The sequence below is a fragment of the Anticarsia gemmatalis genome, chromosome Z (genome assembly GCF_050436995.1).
Source record: "Anticarsia gemmatalis isolate Benzon Research Colony breed Stoneville strain chromosome Z, ilAntGemm2 primary, whole genome shotgun sequence".
Taxonomy (NCBI): Eukaryota; Metazoa; Arthropoda; class Insecta; order Lepidoptera; family Erebidae; genus Anticarsia; species Anticarsia gemmatalis.
In genome coordinates this window covers 16,013,749-16,022,613 of record NC_134776.1, presented here as the reverse complement: position 1 = coordinate 16,022,613, position 8,865 = coordinate 16,013,749, and positions in this window count along the sequence as shown.

The following is an 8,865-nucleotide window of genomic DNA, read 5'->3' as shown; positions in this document are numbered from 1 at the left end:
TGCAGGATTTAACTGTTTAATCCAATAGCATACAGGGAAATCATTTTTCAAGAGCGCGTTCATTGTTATGATTGAAATATTTTGTAATCATCCGTTAAGACAGGAAAAAACAGAAAGTAGAAAATTTATAATAAAAAAACACAACAACAACATTTTTAATTGTTTCATAAATCATTAAATAAGTAATAGTAGATAATTATCGATTCATTCCGTAATCGATATAATTGATAATATAAACCGAGATACTCACTTACTATCACTATTTACAACTAATATTTTATCAATTCTCCATCGGCGACTTTTTCCGAAACAGGATTGAAATCAGGCCAAACTATTTGGAACTTAAATGCGTAATAACTGGAAAAGTACAACATGAAATAACATACTAATACTAATCCCGTAAAACGTTCTTACTAGAAAGCTTTTGAACAGCTACAATAACAATTGTATAAAATTCGTTTATTATTTCAAACATATTCAGCGTTAAACACTTAGACATACATACGATTTTGTTTAATCTATCTCTGTATGAAGCTCCTTTAAAACCTCTTGCGACGAGAGTTATGTTAGGTAACGTGAGACTATGTTCACACAGGCGGTTGATTTTCTTGGCATTTTGTGACTTATATTTCAGCAGAAGAATCAAAGGAAGCCAGTTGGGAAGATTATTTAATGTTAGCTTGATTAAACTAGTTCATAGGACTTGCTGGGCGTTGGGTGTTAAGCATCGGCGTAGTTAGTGCAGACTGCAGAGTTAGTCTTTCAGTGAAACCGTTAATCTATTTAACCCGTGGCCGTCCTACAACTTTCATGACAAGGATCTTGTCCCGAACGAGGGAGGTGTTAGACCTCAAGTTCACTACGCTAGCCTAGTGCGGCTTGGGGACTTCGCATGCCATTAAGAAATGCGAAAAACCTTTCTTTTCTTCATAGCCGGAGTCTGTAAAGACCCGCTGTCGCCAAGTCATTTTATTGCTACGATGTGCTTAAGAAGCCTCTACCTCTACCTCTACGTGTCTGTATATGCTAGCTTTAAACTATTATAATGTCACCAGCTGTTGTTTAAATGCACTTTATAAAATGAGAACTAACTCATTGTGGTTCGACCACAACGCCTGATGGACAATGATGAATTGGAAATTAATGGCCGTAGTTCAAGGTGAGAAAAGTAATTATTTTATATTTGTGCAGCTATGAAACATAATAGTACGTAACCGTTTGCCTTTCAAGATACCGCATGATAAGACTCTTGAAAAGCATTAAAAAAGTATTTTCTAGCTTTAGTTACTTTACGAACCAGTGTGTAATGGTTCTCCATTCTACGTGGGTGTTGCAGCGAAGACAGCCATGCTCTAGACCTCATTTTCCACAAATACTCCGGATAGCCTGTGTTTCCTTCCATCTGCTGCAATTGTCTGAAAATGGAACATAACTTTGTTTTTATCAATATCATTAGCACGCGTCGTTTACTCTCATTATGGTGCATTTTTTAAATTAAAATCCTGTCTTCGTAGGTTCCTAAATCGTAACCAGTATTTTGCTTTAAAGATACTTTTTTAGTACTTCGTTGACAAATTGGTCTGCTGAAATAGGGTCTTGCGAAATGCAAAGCGATTGAAATTAAGTACATCTTGACCTGACACAATAACTGCGGATTGCTCAAATATTCTTCGTGCTAATCGAACCTACGACTACGGCACTCAGTAGCGGTATAAACTATTGCACCGTGGAGAGCTTTTCTATATATTCTATCAATATTAATGGCAAGGATGAATTTTCCACAATAGGATATTGATTGTCAATATTAGGCTAGTATAAACAAATCTAGAATTGCTGATTATGACGTCAATCCTTATTGAGACAATATGTGACGCGGAAACGCACATACATATTTGTTATTAGGTCAAGGCACAGACGATGTTGATTTATATTGACAATGTTATTACTGCGGACGTATTCGTTGTTATTGCACTTCTTTTTATTATATAGGGACTGCGTTTGGGTAGCAACTGTAAGAAGTACTGGAGTTACTGGCTTAAGTTTAACGGACGCATTTCTGGAGATTGCAAGTCAGTAATTTATTCGACGTGTAGCTCGAATGTAGTAAGGGTACCTAATAAGCTTATCTATTAGATTAGTAAGATACCTCAAAATCTTGAAATTCAGAAATACGTTTGTATGTTTCTTCCATAGAGCAGAACATACTACCTTTTATGTTAATTAAGTTATTTTTTACTTTTTATTAAGTTAAGTTATATTATAACTTTTTCAGCTCTAGGGTTAAGAAACTTCCTAACAAAAATATGCGACAATTGTTCAAATAGTATAATATATTGTTATGTGCATATTTATAATTTAAACAAGTATAACATCGAACATTGAAAGCAATTGCTTTCGTAAGCTTGTATTCAACTAATTTACAATCAATTGAGTGGCGACAAACTCACGCCTGCTTCAATTACATGTAGCCTACTAATATTATAAACGCGAAAGTTTGTGAGTATGTATGGATGGTTGTTACTCTTTCACGCAAATACTATTGAATCGATTACGATTAAATTTGGTATGTAGGTAACTGAAGAAACAAAATAACACATAGGTTACTTTTTATCCCGGAGTTCCCGAGGGATTTAGATTTACAGGGGAAGGGTTTCCACGTGGGCAAAGTCGCGGGCGGCCTCTAGTTTTCAATACAAACGTGTGTCGGGTATACGCACTGGTGTGTGTTAAATATCATCGCGTCAGCAATATCGGTCGCCATACGAACATGCCGTGTAAGGATTGAAACACAATACACTTTTAATCAATATAATAATATTTAATTTATGTACCTAATTTAGTACTTGAAAAAAGGTCAAGTGCGTACTACTTGTAACTGACGGTCCTGTATGACAAGATCTATGGATGTGTTTGGGGCAACGGAAAAAAACCGTGATATTATGTATGTAGGTAGTTGTTTAAAGAAGGACAAGAAATAATTGCGCTCATTTTTCTAGTCACATGGCGTAGCTGTAGGAGTCTCTTAAATCATTCTTGAAAATGGAATTACCAGCAGAGCCTCAAAAGGGATGCCCATAGGTTACGTAACTACACTTCTTCTTATCGTATGGTTAGTGGTCAACCTAGTGTCAAAGTTGTTCAAGCCGCCCGAAAGGCCTTTGACTTGGCTTAACGACTGTTATTTTAGTAGACAACAACCGTTACCGACATTTTACGTACCCTCCGAAGTACGGAGGCGCTCAGCTCAAATACCACTATGCGGTCACCCATCTATAGAATGACCGCGCCAACGGTTGCTTAACCCACAGATCGTTTACCGTCCGGTGAGCGCAACTGGCTATGGGCGCCTACACTCACTGGTGGGTAAACGATCATCGTCAGGTAATCTCTGCTGAAGGCTCTAAAAATGGCTGTCCACGTGGTAGTATCTGATCTGAGACAAAGAGAATTCTATAGCTTCAGCAACTGACGTACGAAAGATTTAGGTTAAAACCACTCGACGTAGGAAAAATGAACGCTGAAGGATCCTTTTAAAAGCCTGGTACTGAAACTGGTCTTTAATTTAACGTCTTCGTTTAAAAAAATCAGTTGAAATATTTAAATTAAAAGCAATGGAACATCTTTACATAAAAAGTGTGTTTTTTAAAAGCAGCGTTGTTTTGGAAAACACAATGAAACAAGCTAGTACGAGTAGGTTAATCTTATAATGTAAACAAAATTTCCACAAATCATTTTACTTGTATGATGGTCGTGTTGTTTCCGCCTTATATTGTAAAACTAATAGAGTTATGCGTTTTATTATTCATTAATCCATGTTTTTCTAATCTTAAGGCTTTATCTTTCGTCACGTTGTATGTAAACTTATCTATGTTATATACTATAGAATACACATAAATATGGTATTTCCCTTGCATGAGTTTGACTGGCGTAATAGGAAGGAGGATGTTTTACATGGGGTAGAGAAAGAAGAATGATGATGATGAGCCTTGTATGTGGGTCAGCTTTGACTTGGGTAGGTACTTACGATACAGGGCAATAAAAAATCTTTATTTCGTTTTGTTTACCTTTAAGTTCTATCCCTCTTATTCATAAACACACTATGAACCTATTTTAGTTAAAAAGCTGCTATAATATGTTTTCTCTTTTTCATTTCGCTAAGGAGTGAAAGAAACAAAACACTTTATAAGCCTTTCATAACTTCATATATTTTTATGAATAAGAGAGTATGTCTTTATGGCCTTAGGATTAAGCAATTTCATGCTGTGAGGGTGCTAGAGTCCAGAAATATAATAGATTGAAATTAGTTATAATTAGTGCTTCAGAAATTAAGGGCATAGGGAAAGTAGGAATATGAGATCAGCATTTTTGAATTCTGATATAGGTGAAAGATGTTTTTGCAATAATGAATTGAAGTTGTTTTGTACTATTCAAATACTTATAAAAAAATATAACGCGATTTTATTAAGACATACACCGCTAAAATGACAGGTAAAATATTTAACTCAATTTAAAACTTAGGATTAGGCCATAGGGTTCTTTTTAGTATAACAATGACGAGTACGTCAATCACCTGCTCATATTTTTACATACAAATAAAATTACAGTTGGAAGTATCAAATTATTTAATGTCATCACAATCGATTCAAATTCAATATTAATGCATATTCGAAATACTCCTTGCCATAATCGTTCACGTATTCAAAATTATTGGATTTTTATAACGCACATTATATTTGCAAGACTTATTTCTTTCTCGTGGTAAGTACTTAATTTTGTTATTTTAGTTTCTAGTTTTGATATAATATATGGATTTCGTGCCAATTTCTTTTCCTTTTGAGTAGACGCATCGTGGTTAAGGATTATTTAAGGATTATCAACTTTAATAGCACGTGAGAATTTTACTGTTAGAAATTTGTACACGTTTTATATTTATTCATAAAAATGCTGCTGTTTATTCATTAATTTGGAAATTCCTGCATTTTCAAACTGTCATCTTACTGACTGAAATTAAAAACACTCCGATATAAAATATCTATCTAATCAAATAAAAATAATACTTGTGTTGAATGAAGAATCATATTAGGTAAAATGTCGATAGTGCCTTTATGTCCGAGACCTATTATTTTGATTGAGTTTCTGTAACGTCGTCTTCGGGAAACCATGTTTATCACTTCCCTATTATCTATGTATTAGCAATATCATTTGTTTCTTAAGGGTAAAAGTGTAGCGCTGTAAGTTTTATTGACATGATTATGTTTTCCTATATTTTTTTGTTAATAGTGATGGTTTTGAATATTGTAGTACTAAGATTGGGTTTATCAATGTCATCCCTCAATTTACTTCCACGTATTACTTTGAAGCCTTATGTCCTTTAGCTTTAACTGAATTTCATGTATAAAATTGCGTATTTTTCGCATAATTGCAAATCTCTCATTGTACCACGTTCAAGTTAACAAAAATGGCCGGTACATTTCCGCTGTATATGATGTGCACTTTGTTTCATTGTTGTAAAGTGTTCATTACTGTCAATAGGATCGTTAATGTTGTGATTGAACGATCACTTCCTCGCCTCATGATCCTGGACTTCAGCATTTCTCTTAACAGCTCTCGTACAAAGTCATTTCAATCATAAATGTCGTACGCACTGTAACGTATACAACTTTGCACAGAGTAAACAGAATTCAATTCCGCAAGTCATATTACGATAAAGCGTTGAATTTTTATAGTTTAATCGTTATTACCACAATTAGGCGTATTTTGTTTCTTACTACAAACTGACGAACCAAAAAAATACCCATAACCTACCTATATCCAATAACTGCCAATTTTTTCATATATATCTAAAGTAATCGCTAAAGCTAACCTTTTTCTCGACAACTGTGCAGTAAAAACAAATTTGTTTCTTCATAAAACTGAAGGAACATATTATTTGATTGCCTTCTTTACCTCTAAAGGTACTTTGGCTGTTACTTATGATGAAGAAACTGGCCTTTAGAGTTATTTTTATTTTTTTGCTATCGAAGAACGGAGCGCCAATAAACAAGCCTGCAAGTGACTTTACTAAAAAGTAGAGTAAGTCATTGTAGTGAATCTATTTTAAGCACTTTATCTTAGAATGAAGTACCTACTTTTCTATTTGCCAAATAAATAACGTCACATAAATTTCATCACATTATACAATTTTCACCTCTTTATGAAATAAGGGTAAGTTTAAAAATGCGTCAGAATCTTGCTTTCAGATTAAATGCAAGATACATTGCTTTGCACAGATTTAATAAAGTAAATAAATATAATAGAGTTACTGATAATGAGACTGTATCAAATCCATTACGTATTCAAGACGAACGAGATATCACTTGATGATTAAACGTGTCTCTGTTTATTTTGCACTAGAACACCGTCTGTTAATGACTGATATGAATTCTTATATGTCCTTGAATTATCACACATAATATATGATTAGGATTTATTCATCTGACTGACGGGAAGACTATAATTGAATACGTTTGATTTCTACATTTATTTTTTACCGGGGCACTCACAGCCAGTTGCATTCACTGGTCGGTTAAGGATTAGTAGGTTAAGCAACTTTTGTCACGGATATTTAATAGATGGATGGCAGCATTATATTTGGTTTAGAATGTGGACCAACACGGTCCACATTCTAAACCACAGTACAACAATACCCACGCGGCTTGGCTACAAAATTTCATACCCTTTTTTAAATTATTTTTCCAACTCTTCTTTCTGCAAAATTTTATTAAGATCGATATAGCTCTGATCGATTTAGTTTTGAGAGTGAGTGATCTCTATACACTGAGATAAATATATAGACTTTCGCAAAAGTAATGATAGAAGTACCTATAGTTTTAATACATAAAATATGGAAATTAGATATCCTGGGTAAAGTCACGTTTTGACGAATACTTCCTATATACTTCCAAAAGCCTCTTAACCCATGAAAACGAACTTCTGACCTATCCAATAATATACATATATCAATCGAAAGCAGCCAGTCATGCTTCAATTGGACCTGTACAATCTGTAACTGATTCAAAAATAATACATCTCCGTTCAAGGCACCTAACGAGGCAATTATTATGATTGACATCTATTATAATGTATTCAAATGTTTGTTTTATCATATTCCTACTGAATATGAAGCTATGTACTTCACTTACACAGTTTTATTCGATCAAGCCGTTTACTCGTTTTACTCTTGGAAAATTCTTTACGATGCGCGCTTCGAGGTTTTAATAGTTGAATAATATTATCGTATCGTAAGTGAGTACATCATTAAAGATATTTTGTCATTTCAAAATTAAGTTTAAGTTTACCAAAAATTTACAGAATTTTCTTCAAATTCCTCCAAAATACTTTAACGCAGGGACAAAATTGATAACACCAGATTATTCAAAAGGAACGAGTTTAATTATGAAGATATCCTTAATAAATAAGTACCAATTAAATTGATCATAATAACGTAGAACTGATTTTTACTGAATGACATAGCATTATTTAAATAGAGAGCGACGAAAAAGGCCATGAACCTTCTATTGTCACTGGAAATAACTTATACTTCATTTATTTCTTCGAGGAATCCCATGTCATTTATACAATTAAGTACATGACATGAGACCTTTTGATTTCTTAAATCTATTAAATCCACGCTCATTTCGGTCAATCATCTAAGTAATCATTGAGCATGCGGTAATATTACTTATTAAAGGTTTATCTTCTAACATTCCTACAAGTAATCATCATAAAATAGGTACCTTGATTATAACGCTAAGTGGGCACTAGAGTTTAAAAGCCTGATTTTATTTCGATGTGTCAATATTGTGATAAGCGACACCTAGCGGTGAAGCCCGGAACTAGCTTACTTGAGTGAGTTCACTCAGCGGTGGTAGATGTCTCTGTGCGTTGGTTAACCATGTGATTTCTACATGGCTACAATTTCTATCCTTTATTCTAAAAGGTTCCTTGTAAACAAGAATATTTTTGAAAATATATAATTAATGACTAGTATATTTTATGAAAATATTCAAAAGATGAAGTTTTGCAATAATTATATATTATTAATAATTTTCTTCTTACCTATGTATCGTATTTATTTCAAATAGGTACTTAAACTTGAAGTTTTTTCCAAGCCATATCAGCCTTTGAGCGGCTTCTAATAGATCTTTGCTCAGGTTTAATGACTAAAATAAAGAGCCTATATGCTTGTTTAATATTTCTCTAACTGACTCTATTTTCATTGTTCAAGTCGTAACTCCACCCTGAATTCGTTAGGAGACACTGCCAGCAATAAAACAGTAAGGAAACAAAAATAATTGTTGCTATATAATAACTTGGCTAACTAAAATTATATTTCTCGTATACAATTTACTTATTTTTCAACAAATATTTAGTTATTTACACACTGATTGAACGCGATATTTAACAGCAATAATCATATTGCGTTAACTCGTTCCCATTGCAGCTCAAAAGGTTATAGGCGCCTTGATAAAAACTTTGAAAAATATTCAGCTCTTTAAAAAAAACTTCTAGACTCTACTTAGTTTAATGGAATGTACTATTAAGACTATTTTGATCTTAGTATATATTTGACAAGAAAAATAAAAAAATACTTTCATAAAAATATACCTGATATACTCATACATAAAACCGCTATAAAATACATTGCAGTTCTTTTTAAAAATAATAGACCCTATCTTAAGACTAAATAAATAAATTTAAACCCATTACGTATTGTCCAAAAGAGAGGTCAGCATACGTTTTGTGTGTCTTAGTTGATATCTACCACCAATATTTTAAGAAAGGAACAATTTTTATTATTGTGGGTATCAGATAGTTATCGATATA